Genomic DNA, 14,315 nt, shown 5'->3' on the forward strand with positions numbered 1-14,315 from the left:
TTTCCGCTCAGCCACCGCTCCTACAAAATTGTATATATCTGTATACAAGTGTATATATCTGTATAAAGCATGTCTACTCTATCACGGAGTCTTGTTCGCCAACAAACATCCACAAAAGCAGCTTGACTCTTGTCATTGTATTCTTATCGTTTGACTGGGGGAAATGAAATATTGTTGGAATTCTATACAAAGACACTTCCTACTTCTGGACAACGACCATTCTTGACATTCATTGAAGAGGCAAACAATCATCACCTAAGGCGGCCGTCTCAAAGCATTCTGGGAGAGGACACTCCCCCGTATTGGCAGTAACCTCTGTATGCTAGCCGCGGCATTTGAACTCACTGGCACAGTAACTACTGGAGGAAGTAACAATTAGTACACATAAGTGTAGTCAAAGTTAGGTGTACTACGTACACAGACATTAACAACTGAACTGTTGAATTATTTTTCAAAGATATTTTTATTATTACTAAATACAAAGTTTGTACAGATTGGTATAATGCATTACAGCATGAGGAATTAGTTCAGTCATTAGTTCCTTGCTCACATCCTTCAGTCAGCTTACTAGAACAAAAAATATTGACTTTAATACAAATGTCATTACAAAAATTGGACTAGAAAATAATATAAATAAGATTGAATCAATTCCTTGTTTATGTTGTTAATTAATAAATTAAACATGTAAGGAATATGTATATATGCATGTGTGTAGGTCCCTCATAAAAATCAAACCCTTAGACAAATCTTGATAAAACTTGGCTTAAAAGTTCCTTAGATTATGGCGGAGACCGTAGTGTATGTTTAATGTTCCTCCCACAACCGAAGGCGCCTAAAATTGCATCTCTATTAAATAACGTTTTTTTTTTTATCAAATCGGGTAAACGCGTTTTCATACTCTACTTTTATTTTCGTGGCAAAATAAAAAATAAATGTGAAGGGAACATTCTCCAAGTTTGACATAGATCTAAGTTCAATACCCTCCAATGTGAAGGGAACATTATCTAAGTTTGACATAGATCTAAGTTTTATACCCGCCAATGTGAAGGGAACATTCTCCAAGTTTGACATAGATCAAAGTTCAATGCCTTCGAGGGACTTATCCGGCTAATAAATAAATAAATAAAGAAGAACAAAATATTGGCTAATATGTCCCACGATTGAAATGTGTCCCGCACCTCCAAATATCGGGTCACCTTCCACGTGACTCTTTAACAGTGTTATGATTATCCTTTATACCCAGACTTTGAAGACGGTGCACAGAATGTTCCGGAACAATAATTGATGAAACTCTTAAACAAGTAGTTGTCATGTCTTTTCATGATAAAGATTTTCTAGTTTATTTAGCCAAATTAAAATGTTAGACACATTATAACGGTCAACTAGATTTTTCCAAGCGTGGACAATGAGCTATTAATTCTAGATTCTATTCTAGATTGATAGGCGTATGCTGTAACTAGCTTCCACTTTGAAAGAACATCTTTTAAGATACGATAAGAATTACTTTAGTTTAATGAAATCCTTTCTACAATCACAGAAACTTATTTCTAAGTTCAAAGTATTTTCTACAATATTAGTTTCCGTTAAATAACTTACCGCTTGAATCTTCCGTGAAAGATTTGATTAAATAGCCAAATAAATGCTCGATAACATTTGATTACATAACTTATTAATTGCATGGTCGGTGACATATTTGATTAAATGACTCACCAATTGCATGCATTGTAACAGATTTGATCTGTTCTAACTTCATCCTCTGGGTTCACCATGTCGAAGAGGGCATCACATTGCTGTGTACACTCAGAGATTAGCAAGTGTGGGTTTTGTTCAACCAGAGACCAGACCTCATTGTTGATTAAATTAGCTTGAAGAGATGAGTTCTATTTAGATAGAGCATTTCATAGACAGCACAAAACAAAACAACAACAAACAAAATGAAAATGATTATATACATGGTTTTAGATGTTCTTTCAGAATGAAGAATTTTTACATCCGCCCAAAACTCCCGCAGGATGACGCGAGATGAAGGCGGGAATGGATCAAAACCAAGACCACTGGGATGACAGTTCAGAGCGCTTACTACACGACCAGGCAGCCAGATTATTATTTAAAAAATGTTGCATTAAACGCACACTTACAAAACATTTTTTTAAAAAATGGTGTTTGAGTTTCAATACGATCATCAAAAAGCTACACATGAAATAGAGAAGAAAAAAGAGCACTTGTTCAAAGACCATAGGTAGTAATTTTTAGCTTAAGCCTATGTAAAAAAAAAACAAAAATAGTCTAATCGGATTTATCTTTACATTACATATATACTCTGCAGATGCCAACAGTGCTATATGGTTTCTTAGAAAAAAACGTGAAAAATATTTGAAAAAAAAATAGTTTCTGTGTAAGTGCATATCTGCATACAATCATCATAATACAATGTATAAGTAAAAAATGCACATGTTTTCTCCAAGATAAAGGCGAAACTAAAGTCTGATTATACAATGCCCTTGTTTTCTCCAAGATAAAGGCGATACTAAAGTCTGATTATACAATGCACTTGTTTTCTCCAAGATAAAGGCGATACTAAAGTCTGATTATACAATGCACTTGTTTTCTCCAAGATAAAGGCGATACTAAAGTCTGATTATACAATGCACTTGTTTTCTCCAAGATAAAGGCGATACTAAAGTCTGATTATACAATGCACTTGTTTTCTCCAAGATAAAGGCGATACTAAAGTCTGATTATACAATGCACTTGTTTTCTCCAAGATAAAAGCGATACTAAAGTCTGATTATACAATGCACTTTTCGGTTTCAAAATCAAAATTGGCAAACAGGCTGACAGAGAAAATAAAGCGGGTTGTTCCTATAGAATTGATAAAATTTTTTCAAGTACCAAAAAATGAGGGATCAGAAAGAACTGTCAATGTCCTCTTGCTTGCCTCACCCCCCCCCCCACCCCCCCAAAAAAACGGTCTTGATTCAATCAAATAACTCACATTCGGATTTATTTAAAACTTATAATAATTTTTAAAAATTGTTTTTCTTACGATCTGGACTTCGCTAAGCTGGCCACCTTGAGAGAATGTCAAAGAAACAGAGGTGCAAAAATAGTATAACAGAAAAGCAAAAGTATGATGTATTGACAATGTAGAGGCGGATTTACAAAAATTGTTCGGGTATGGAGACAAAAAACTCTGCAGCAGCCCCGAGTCCTCCACGGGCTATAGCGCCACTGGGATGAATAAATTAATTGTCTAAGTAAGTTGATTCTATTCCCTCGCATTGCGATGTTTGTAGTATTAACAAGAATTATTTAGGATGCATCTAATGACTACTTGATACGAGTACGTTCCTGTTTATTGGCCTCCAGGTTATTTGCGACCCTTGAGACCCACGACAGTTGTCAGGAAGAGGCTGAAAATATTGCTACAGACATTCCACAGAAGAGTAAGGTAGTATGCATACCATTACTTTTAGTAATCTTACGATGAACTATTTCGTTTGACATGTTAGACAACGTCCAAGCTGCTCCTGAATCCTGCTTAAACCTTCCCCTAGTGAAATAAAACTGTATTTAAAGAAGGATCACTTACTTAATTCATTTTGTGCTGTGACACAAGTCAAAACAGCAAGTAGCAGAAATACAAGCTTCATCTTTCTATTCATACGAAACTAACTACAGAAGACTCCAAGCTGACTTCTATTTATATTTTCCCATGTAAGTATGAGATGACATTTTGAATCAAGTCATTTTTTGTCTGGTCTGCACTAACAGAGATAAGTTTTTTGAAGATTTGATTGTGATAAACAACAGCTGACAATGCATTCTTATGAAATATACCTCACAACATTTCGAATCTGTGATCAGAAAATAGGCCATCAATTATATAAAAATTGATAGAATTAGATTAGTTAGCCTAGCCGCCGATGTAGGTCGCGTTGACATTTTGTAGGATTTCACTTTAACATATATCACAGTGTCAATAGATCTAACGCCCATCCATCATGTCCATCTTGTAAGGTGTCCTGCATTATGTCCATCTTCTTAGGTGTCATCATGTCCATCTTGTAAGGTGTCATCATGTCCATATTGTAAAGTGTCATAATGTCCATCTTGTAAGGTGTCATCATGTCCATATTGTAAAGTCTCATCATGTCCATCTTGTAAGGTGTCGTCATGTCCAATCTGAAAGGTAACGTCATGTCCATCTTGTAAGGTGTCGTCATATCCATCTTGTAAGGTGTCATTATGTCATCTTGTAAGGTGTCATCATGTCCATCTTGTAGTGTGTCATCATGTCCATCTTGTAAGGTGTCATCATGTCCATCTTGTAAGGTGTCCTCCATCATGTCCATCGTGTTAAGTGTCACCATATTCATCTTGTAATGTATCCTTCATCACGTCCATCTCGTAAGGTGTCATCATGTACATCTTGTAAGGTGTCATCATGTCCATCTTGTAAGGTGTAATCATGTCCATCTTGTAAGGTGTCCTCCATCATGTCCATCGTGTTAAGTGTCACCATATTCATCTTGTAATGTATCCTTCATCACGTCCATCTCGTAAGGGGTCATCATGTACATCTTCTAAGGTATCATCATGTCCATCTTGTAAGGTGTCATCATGTCCATCTTGTAAGGTGTCATCATGTCCATCTTGTAAGGTGTCATCATGTCCATCTTGTAAGGTGTCATCTTGTCCATCGTTTAAGGTAGCATAATGTCCATCTTTTAAGGTGTCATCATGCCCATTTTGTTAGGTGTCCTCCATCATGTTCATCTTGTAAGGTGTCATCATGTCCATCTTGTAAGGTGTCATTATTTCCATCTTGTAAGGTGTCATCATGTCCGTCTTGTAAGGTGTCATCATGTTCTTCTTGTAAGGTGTCATCATGCCCATCTTTTAAGGTGTCCTGCATCATGTCCATCTTGTAAGGTGTCATTATGTCCATCTTGTAAGGTGTCATCATGTCCATCTTGTAAGGTGTCATCATGTACATCTTGTAAAGTGTCATTATGTCCATCTTGTAAGGTGTCATCTTGTCCATCATTTAAGGTCGCATAATGTCCATCTTTTAAGGTGTCATCATGCCCATCTTGTAAGGTGTCCTCCATCATGTCCATTTTATAAGGTGTCATTATGTCCATCTTGTAAGGTGTCATCATGTCCTTCTTGTAAGGTGTCATCATGTCCTTCTTGTAAGGTGTCATCATGTCCTTCTTGTAAGGTGTCATCATGTCCTTCTTGTAAGGTACCATCATGTCTATAAATAAAATTACAAAATTTATACAAAAACAAACCCAGCCTGTCTATATCTAAATCAACAAATAACTGAAATTCACATATCACAGTAGAGAGTTCAACAAGTAAACCCAGCCTGTCTATTTCTAAACCAACAAGTAAACCCAGCCTGTCTATATCTAAACCAACAAGTAAACCCAGCCTGTCTATATCTAAACCAACAAGTAAACCCAGCCTTTCTATATCTAAATCAACAAGTAAACCCAGCCTGTCTATATCTAAATCAACAAGTAAACCCAGCCTCTCTATATCTAAATCAACAAGTAAACCCAGCCTGTTTATATCTAAACCAACAAGTAAACCCAGCCTGTCTATATCTAAATCAACAAATAAACCCAGCCTGTCTATATCTAAATCAACAAATAAACCCAGAGTCCTAGTGCTCTACAATGTTTGAAATCTGATCCAATTGTTTCTCAAAATTTCTTTGAGACCCCCCACCAGTTAGAGACCGTAGACGGCTGCCTAGTTTGCCTGTAACTAAAGTCGGCCCTGCACACACACACACGCACACACAACGCGTTAACACCTGTAGGAGAATCAAGTTCTTTTGTGCCAATGATTTATCTTATCAGACATTTTTTTGTAGTATTTTGTTTTCCAGCTCTATCTCAACTGCCTGGGAGTGAAACAGTAAAATGACCATTCATAAAGTGTGTCGTCACAGTCATTAGTGATTTCACGTTTTCATTGATAAGATTCAGTTGTCTAACACAGTGGTTCCCAAACTGTTTTCCGCAAAACACTAATGTTCGTGAAGATTGAAGTATTGGAACTATTAACTTACATGTCTACATACGAATTATTCCTAAGTATACAGAAAAAAAATGATGTTTAACTATGCCTACATCATTATGAACTTTGAACTGTCCTAGATACTAACTCACATTGAAAACAAAGAAACAAAGATCCACCGTTAAATGATTTCTGGTCGAGTTTGTCTGAAGCGTAGCTTAATATTACTGAACGAACTTATTCTGTTTCCAATCACCCGAGAAACATTTAGTCTGAATTAGGTAGAAACAAAGTCAAAAGGATTTAGAAATAGGCGCTCGACCAGATATTAGAATTGAAATTATCAAAAACGACCAGATATTAGAATTGAAATTATCAAAAACGACCAGATATTAGAATTGAAATTATCAAAAACGACCAGATATTAGAATTGAAATTATCAAAAACGACCAGATATTAGAATTGAAATTATCAAAAACGACCAGATATTAGAATTGAAATTATCAAAAACGACCAGATATTAGAATTGAGCTTATCAAAAACGACCAGATATTAGAATTGAGCTTATCAAAAAAGACCAGATATTAGAATTGAAATTATCAAAAACGACCAGATATTAGAATTGAAATTATCAAAAACGACCATTTATTAGAATTGAGCTTATGAAAAACGACCAGATATTAGAATTGAGCTTATCAAAAACGACCAGATATTAGAATTGAAATTATCAAAATTGACCAGATATTAGAATTGAGCTTATCAAAAACGACCAGATATTAGAATTGAAATTATCAAAAACGACCAGATATTAGAATTGAGCTTATCAAAAACGACCAGATATTAGAATTGAGCTTATCAAAAACGACCAGATATTAGAATTGAGCTTATCAAAAACGACCAGATATTAGAATTGAAATTATCAAAAACGACCAGATATTAGAATTGAGCTTACTAAAACGACCAGATATTAGAATTGAGCTTATCAAAAACGACCAGATATTAGAATTGAGCTTATCAAAAACGACCAGATATTAGAATTGAGCTTATCAAAAACGACCAGATATTAGAATTGAAATTATCAAAAACGACCAGATATTAGAATTGAGCTTACTAAAACGACCAGATATTAGAATTGAGCTTATCAAAAACGACCAGATATTAGAATTGAGCTTATCAAAAACGACCAGATATTAGAATTGAGCTTATCAAAAACGACCAGATATTAGAATTGAGCTTATCAAAAACGACCAGATATTAGAATTGAGCTTATCAAAAACGACCAGATATTAGAATTGAAATTATCAAAAACGACCAGATATTAGAATTGAAATTATCAAAAACGACCAGATATTAGAATTGAAATTATCAAAAACGACCAGATATTAGAATTGAAATTATCAAAAACGACCAGATATTAGAATTGAGCTTATCAAAAACGACCAGATATTAGAATTGAGCTTATCAAAAAAGACCAGATATTAGAATTGAAATTATCAAAAACGACCAGATATTAGAATTGAAATTATCAAAAACGACCATTTATTAGAATTGAGCTTATGAAAAACGACCAGATATTAGAATTGAGCTTATCAAAAACGACCAGATATTAGAATTGAAATTATCAAAATTGACCAGATATTAGAATTGAGCTTATCAAAAACGACCAGATATTAGAATTGAAATTATCAAAAACGACCAGATATTAGAATTGAGCTTATCAAAAACGACCAGATATTAGAATTGAGCTTATCAAAAACGACCAGATATTAGAATTGAGCTTATCAAAAACGACCAGATATTAGAATTGAAATTATCAAAAACGACCAGATATTAGAATTGAGCTTACTAAAACGACCAGATATTAGAATTGAGCTTATCAAAAACGACCAGATATTAGAATTGAGCTTATCAAAAACGACCAGATATTAGAATTGAGCTTATCAAAAACGACCAGATATTAGAATTGAAATTATCAAAAACGACCAGATATTAGAATTGAGCTTACTAAAACGACCAGATATTAGAATTGAAATTATCAAAAACGACCAGATATTAGAATTGAAAGTATCAAAAACGACCAGATATTAGAATTGAAATTATCAAAAACGACCAGATATTAGAATTGAGCTTATCAAAAACGACCAGATATTAGAATTGAGCTTATCAAAAAAGACCAGATATTAGAATTGAAATTATCAAAAACGACCAGATATTAGAATTGAAATTATCAAAAACGACCATTTATTAGAATTGAGCTTATGAAAAACGACCAGATATTAGAATTGAGCTTATCAAAAACGACCAGATATTAGAATTGAAATTATCAAAATTGACCAGATATTAGAATTGAGCTTATCAAAAACGACCAGATATTAGAATTGAAATTATCAAAAACGACCAGATATTAGAATTGAGCTTATCAAAAACGACCAGATATTAGAATTGAGCTTATCAAAAACGACCAGATATTAGAATTGAGCTTATCAAAAACGACCAGATATTAGAATTGAAATTATCAAAAACGACCAGATATTAGAATTGAGCTTACTAAAACGACCAGATATTAGAATTGAGCTTATCAAAAACGACCAGATATTAGAATTGAGCTTATCAAAAACGACCAGATATTAGAATTGAGCTTATCAAAAACGACCAGATATTAGAATTGAAATTATCAAAAACGACCAGATATTAGAATTGAGCTTACTAAAACGACCAGATATTAGAATTGAGCTTATCAAAAACGACCAGATATTAGAATTGAGCTTATCAAAAACGACCAGATATTAGAATTGAGCTTATCAAAAACGACCAGATATTAGAATTGAGCTTATCAAAAACGACCAGATATTAGAATTGAGCTTATCAAAAACGACCAGATATTAGAATTGAAATTATCAAAAACGACCAGATATTAGAATTGAAATTATCAAAAACGACCAGATATTAGAATTGAAATTATCAAAAACGACCAGATATTAGAATTGAAATTATCAAAAACGACCAGATATTAGAATTGAGCTTATCAAAAACGACCAGATATTAGAATTGAAATTATCAAAAACGACCAGATATTAGAATTGAGCTTATCAAAAACGACCAGATATTAGAATTGAGCTTATCAAAAACGACCAGATATTAGAATTGAGCTTATCAAAAACGACCAGATATTAGAATTGAAATTATCAAAAACGACCAGATATTAGAATTGAGCTTACTAAAACGACCAGATATTAGAATTGAGCTTATCAAAAACGACCAGATATTAGAATTGAGCTTATCAAAAACGACCAGATATTAGAATTGAGCTTATCAAAAACGACCAGATATTAGAATTGAAATTATCAAAAACGACCAGATATTAGAATTGAGCTTACTAAAACGACCAGATATTAGAATTGAAATTATCAAAAACGACCAGATATTAGAATTGAAATTATCAAAAACGACCAGATATTAGAATTGAAATTATCAAAAACGACCAGATATTAGAATTGAGCTTATCAAAAACGACCAGATATTAGAATTGAGCTTATCAAAAAAGACCAGATATTAGAATTGAAATTATCAAAAACGACCAGATATTAGAATTGAAATTATCAAAAACGACCATTTATTAGAATTGAGCTTATGAAAAACGACCAGATATTAGAATTGAGCTTATCAAAAACGACCAGATATAAGAATTGAAATTATCAAAATTGACCAGATATTAGAATTGAGCTTATCAAAAACGACCAGATATTAGAATTGAAATTATCAAAAACGACCAGATATTAGAATTGAGCTTATCAAAAACGACCAGATATTAGAATTGAGCTTATCAAAAACGACCAGATATTAGAATTGAGCTTATCAAAAACGACCAGATATTAGAATTGAAATTATCAAAAACGACCAGATATTAGAATTGAGCTTACTAAAACGACCAGATATTAGAATTGAGCTTATCAAAAACGACCAGATATTAGAATTGAGCTTATCAAAAACGACCAGATATTAGAATTGAGCTTATCAAAAACGACCAGATATTAGAATTGAAATTATCAAAAACGACCAGATATTAGAATTGAGCTTACTAAAACGACCAGATATTAGAATTGAGCTTATCAAAAACGACCAGATATTAGAATTGAGCTTATCAAAAACGACCAGATATTAGAATTGAGCTTATCAAAAACGACCAGATATTAGAATTGAGCTTATCAAAAACGACCAGATATTAGAATTGAGCTTATCAAAAACGACCAGATATTAGAATTGAAATTATCAAAAACGACCAGATATTAGAATTGAAATTATCAAAAACGACCAGATATTAGAATTGAAATTATCAAAAACGACCAGATATTAGAATTGAAATTATCAAAATTGACCAGATATTAGAATTGAGCTTATCAAAAACGACCAGATATTAGAATTGAAATTATCAAAAACGACCAGATATTAGAATTGAGCTTATCAAAAACGACCAGATATTAGAATTGAGCTTATCAAAAACGACCAGATATTAGAATTGAGCTTATCAAAAACGACCAGATATTAGAATTGAAATTATCAAAAACGACCAGATATTAGAATTGAGCTTACTAAAACGACCAGATATTAGAATTGAGCTTATCAAAAACGACCAGATATTAGAATTGAGCTTATCAAAAACGACCAGATATTAGAATTGAGCTTATCAAAAACGACCAGATATTAGAATTGAAATTATCAAAAACGACCAGATATTAGAATTGAGCTTACTAAAACGACCAGATATTAGAATTGAAATTATCAAAAACGACCAGATATTAGAATTGAAATTATCAAAAACGACCAGATATTAGAATTGAAATTATCAAAAACGACCAGATATTAGAATTGAGCTTATCAAAAACGACCAGATATTAGAATTGAGCTTATCAAAAAAGACCAGATATTAGAATTGAAATTATCAAAAACGACCAGATATTAGAATTGAAATTATCAAAAACGACCATTTATTAGAATTGAGCTTATGAAAAACGACCAGATATTAGAATTGAGCTTATCAAAAACGACCAGATATTAGAATTGAAATTATCAAAATTGACCAGATATTAGAATTGAGCTTATCAAAAACGACCAGATATTAGAATTGAAATTATCAAAAACGACCAGATATTAGAATTGAGCTTATCAAAAACGACCAGATATTAGAATTGAGCTTATCAAAAACGACCAGATATTAGAATTGAGCTTATCAAAAACGACCAGATATTAGAATTGAAATTATCAAAAACGACCAGATATTAGAATTGAGCTTACTAAAACGACCAGATATTAGAATTGAGCTTATCAAAAACGACCAGATATTAGAATTGAAAGTATCAAAAACGACCAGATATTAGAATTGAAATTATCAAAAACGACCAGATATTAGAATTGAAATTATCAAAAACGACCAGATATTAGAATTGAGCTTATCAAAAACGACCAGATATTAGAATTGAAAGTATCAAAAACGACCAGATATTAGAATTGAAAGTATCAAAAACGACCAGATATTAGAATTGAAAGTATCAAAAACGACCAGATATTAGAATTGAAAGTATCAAAAACGACCAGATATTAGAATTGAGCTTACTAAAACGACCAGATATTAGAATTGAGCTTATCAAAAACGACCAGATATTAGAATTGAGCTTATCAAAAACGACCAGATATTAGAATTGAAATTATCAAAAACGACCAGATATTAGAATTGAGCTTATCAAAAACGACCAGATATTAGAATTGAGCTTATCAAAAACGACCAGATATTAGAATTGAGCTTATCAAAAACGACCAGATATTAGAATCGAGCTTATCAAAAACGACCAGATATTAGAATTGAAATTATCAAAAACGACCAGATATTAGAATTGAGCTTATCAAAGTCATTCCATCATCATTTTTGTGAGGTCTGTATATTTTATTATAGCTTGCTCCCTGAAAATTAAAAATTCTAAAATTAGAATATGATTTAACTACTATTATTTTTTATTTAAACAAATGGTAAATAATCGACCTAAAAACAAGCGAAGGGTTCCGTTAAATTCTCCGAAAATGGGAGGTGTTCCGGGGAAGAAAATGTTTGAGAAATATTGGTCTAAGTAAAGTCTACTTCAGTTGATCTGGTCTACGTAAAGTCTACTTCAGTTGATCTGGTCTAAGTAAAGTCTACTTCAGTTGATCTGGTCTAAGCAAAGTCTACTTCAGTTGATCTGGTCTAAGTAAAGTCTACTTCAGTTGATCTGGTCTAAGAAAAGTCTACTTCAGTTGATCTGGTCTAAGTAAAGTCTACTTCAGTTGGTCTTGTCTAAACAGTCTCCTGAAATTTATTCTTGTGTTGTCAGGTAAAAGAAGAAAATGTGTAAAATTTCAGCTTGAGATTGGGTGTCGAAGAAAAAACTTGTATAAACTTTGTGCCAGACAGACAAACAGACAGACAGACAGACAGATATAAGCGTTGTAAACATACTTTTAAGATATGGTGAAGAAAATAACATTAGTAAAAAACAAGGTTACAAAAGACAGTTTGTGTGGAAACACAAACTCAAAATCGGCCCCCGAAGTGGTCCACCCAGGCAGAAAAAACATCTGAATGAAATTATATCAAAGACAAAATGAGAGATAAGTATGGAGAAAGAAGGTTAACAGATCTTGTGTAGTGCCCCAACGGTCCAGCAGATCAAAGGATAGGTGAAAGTGAATGTAAAGTTAGATGTGAACCTGGCCTAACTAGTTCCCCTTTCAGACCTTGTGGTCTGTAGGGCAGATAATATAAAGTTCATCTGTTTTTGTGGAATACGGTTAACGAGGGTGTCTTGTAGCCAGCACAACGACCAACCCCCTTTACTTTTCCCCAACTAATGTAAGGTACCCATTAGAGCTGAGTGGACTCAGAGGCGCCAAAAGATTCCAAAGTTAAAAATCCCAATCTTCACCAGGATTCGAACCCGGGACCCCCGGTTCAAAAGCCAAGCGCTTTACCGCTCAGCCACCGCGCCTCCCCTGGTCTAACTGATGTCTTATAATTGATCTAATTGTTTTGAAAAGGCTCAATCTCTTATTCGAATTCTCAGAACGTAAACGTAATAGAAATTTTTTACTTGCATAACTGATTTTAAACATTAGATTTTTCGCTTTCAGAAAAAAAAAAGTAGTTGTTGCATCAGAACTTTGAATGGTCTAAAATATTGTGATGTCCGATTTTCAATATCTTTTCTAGTTTACGAGATCTAAACGGGACGGACGGACAGACGGACAGACATTTCGCACAAAACTAATAGCGTCTTTTCCCCTTTCGGGGGCCGCTTAAAAAAAAACAAACAAACAACTAATTAACATCAAAAGTAGAGACATTGAGCAATAGTCAAAGTGTCTCTGACGTTAAGCAGTATGTAACATAGTACAACAACTGAGTGACATAAACCAATTAGCTATTTATCAAAGTGTCTCGAAATGAGCTGTGTTTGCTGAGAGCCAATTAACAGATCGGAACTGTTCTTCCAGATACCCCATCCCCTCCACAAAAGAGATTGAACCAGAACGCACTGAGCATGCTATAAGCATGAAAGATGTGCTAAAGAAAAGTAATGAAAAACCTCATTCAAAAGCGTCCTTTATTCACTGCTAGACTCAGAGCTTCATTGAAAACGTCACTTAGAGTCAGCTTGAACTACAAATGTATTAAAATTCAATTTTGACAAATGGTAGGAAAGCAATAGAAATGTCACTATTCTAGTTTTCTTATCTCTGTTGTGTGGGCGGTGACCCTGTGACATTGTACCTTAACCCTGATCATGCTCCAGGTTGCTTGTTTATATTGGAAACTGGTCAGTAGTTTTTTTTTGTTTGCTTGTTTTTTAAGTGCAAAAACAAACAAACAAAAAAGGAATAGAAGTTACATAACAGAATATGGAGGTTACTATAACAAATCTTAGGAATAGCAAGGCTAGCTCATGTCACCAACAGAGAAAACTTCTACCACAAGGGCACTGACCTATCCAAGAAGAAAGACATTCCCATAAACAACCAAAACCTCAAGGCTAAATGGAGGAAAACAAAACAGGGCCGCCCCTTTTGAACCTAAAGTCCGGCCTCCTTCGTAGACCTAAAATCCGTTGAACTCGCTGGGAGTGACTACTGATGGAGTGACTACTGATGGAATGACTACTGATGGAGTGACTACTGATGGAGTGACTACTGATGGAGTGACTACTGATGGCACTAGAAATATGGTTGGATGTCTCAGCAGAATGACAGTAAGA

The 14,315-nt window shown here is 33.6% G+C and overlaps 1 long non-coding RNA gene across 1 annotated transcript; it reads right to left on the minus strand.

The window, feature by feature from the left end:
• Positions 1-444: 444 nt before the first annotated feature.
• Positions 445-3,752, minus strand: LOC129928181 (uncharacterized). The gene is made up of 3 exons (XR_008779772.1): positions 3,593-3,752; positions 1,711-1,864; positions 445-567 (listed from the first exon to the last, which is right to left on the minus strand). It is a non-coding gene; the product is annotated as an uncharacterized LOC129928181 (long non-coding RNA).
• Positions 3,753-14,315: the final 10,563 nt, after the last annotated feature.

Source organism: Biomphalaria glabrata, chromosome 9, assembly GCF_947242115.1.
Source record: "Biomphalaria glabrata chromosome 9, xgBioGlab47.1, whole genome shotgun sequence".
Lineage (NCBI taxonomy): Eukaryota > Metazoa > Mollusca > Gastropoda > Planorbidae > Biomphalaria > Biomphalaria glabrata.